Below are 1811 nucleotides of genomic sequence, written 5' to 3'. Positions count from 1 at the left end.
ATAACTCCGACCAGCCCCAAAACACACCGCGGAGCGGTCTCCCCTTCCCCACTCACTTCCCAGATGGTACCCTGGGTCCTCTCGCTCACCAGCCCCTCCTCCCCTTGGCCCTTGTGACATCTGCCAGGCGTTCTTGCTGCACAGGCCGGTATTTCAGGAAACAATTAAAGTACCTCGGATGGATGTAGAGGCGCAGCTTGCCCTCCTTTCCCACCACTCGCAGGCCGTTGATAAGCATGGGTGTAGTGCATTAGCTGGGCATTCCAGTCTCCCACCGCAGAGAGCCGTGCTTAACTCGGCTGTAACAATGCAGCTGTAGGAACTGCACTGCATGCGGCCGGTGACCTGCCATTATTATTTCCGGGTTGCAGTCCAGCATCGCGACCTGCAGCAACTCCTTCACAATAGCTAGCTTGCAGTCCCGCTCAGGCACTATTTGTTGTCCTGGGTGTTCGCATGACACCCACTCCAGCTGGGGCCCTCCCTCCAGGTGGCCTAGCCAACGTCTCTGTCTGTGAGGGGGCAGCCTTCTTTAGCTGCCTGGAAGAACTCTCACCACACTGCTACATGTGTAAGTAGCTTTCCTGGCTGGTAGTCCTCGGGTCCGGAAGCAAAAGACGATCTCTTCTACAACTCTTGCTCATTCTGCTGATCTACTGCATCATGTCACCCTAGAGGCTGTAGCCTCTGTCCGGCCTCCTGTAGCAGCTGTATGCCTCACTGCATGCTTCCTTGGGTGTCCCCGCTCCTCTTGCTGGTGTTCGTCCTGCAACGCCGGGTTCTCCCCTTTCTGCTCCTCACTCACCCACTTGCTGCCTTCACAAGGGTCATCATTTCACGACAGCAGTTCGTCCAGATCAGCTCCCTCCTCCTCCCGGGTGTCCGTGTGGTAGCCAGTGCTAGATCCTCCGGCTCCTTCCCCTTCTATCCCTTGCTTGATCACAGTCAACACAGTAAGCCTGGGCCTCTGGGCTTGGGTCTCCTTGTGTGGCGTCTCATTGCAGCTAACCAGGGTGTCCGCCCGTTGGGCCACCCGTTCTGCCTCTGTTGCTGGGTGTTTATACCAGCAGCGCTGCCCAACCTGCACCTTAACACAGGGCCCCTTCCCTGCATAACTAGTACACAATTCAGTGCCATTCACATGGCCCCTGTATGCACTCTCCATAATCTGCTCCATGCCCACTCCCTGATATCCCCGCTGACCCAGCTCCTGGTTTACAGCCACCACTACACTGGCAGGCGGGCTCAGCCGCGGTCCATCACAGCCCCCCCACCGTGAGGCGTTCCCAGTCCCGGGTTTACTAGGATCTGGGAGCCCGCACCCACTGGGCTCCAACTTGCACTCCTCTGGTCGTGGAAGCCGGGAACCCCCGATTGCCACCCTTCCCATGCCGCTCTGTTGCCCACACTCATCCTGTGCTCGCTGTCAACCTCCTCCTAAATTCCTTAGTAGGCTGTGAGTCAGCTGCCCATTCACCTCTTGTAACTTCACGGCCGTGCACATGAACAGTACCACTGCCGGCCAGGTTCACTCCTGCAACTCCTTGAATATCGGAGGCTGACACCGCGGCCTGGAGGGCCGCCTCTAACCCGAACACCTGGAACTCGTGGGCCTGCTGCTGTAGCTTGAACACACTCGTCTCCACCCAGCTCCACGGCACCAGGTATCCAGCAATTTGCCCCGTGAAGTGTCCTTTGAGAAGCATGTTTGGCTTTTGCCCGATGTATGCCCCAACGTGCTGGCGTTGCGGCCCTGCAGAATCCATGCAGCACTCATGCAACTTCTCTTCCTCCCGCTCTGGCATAAACAC

Source organism: Volvox carteri, assembly GCF_000143455.1.
Source record: "Volvox carteri f. nagariensis unplaced genomic scaffold VOLCAscaffold_150, whole genome shotgun sequence".
NCBI classification, from domain to species: Eukaryota; Viridiplantae; Chlorophyta; class Chlorophyceae; order Chlamydomonadales; family Volvocaceae; genus Volvox; species Volvox carteri.
This window is presented reverse-complemented; position numbering follows the sequence as displayed.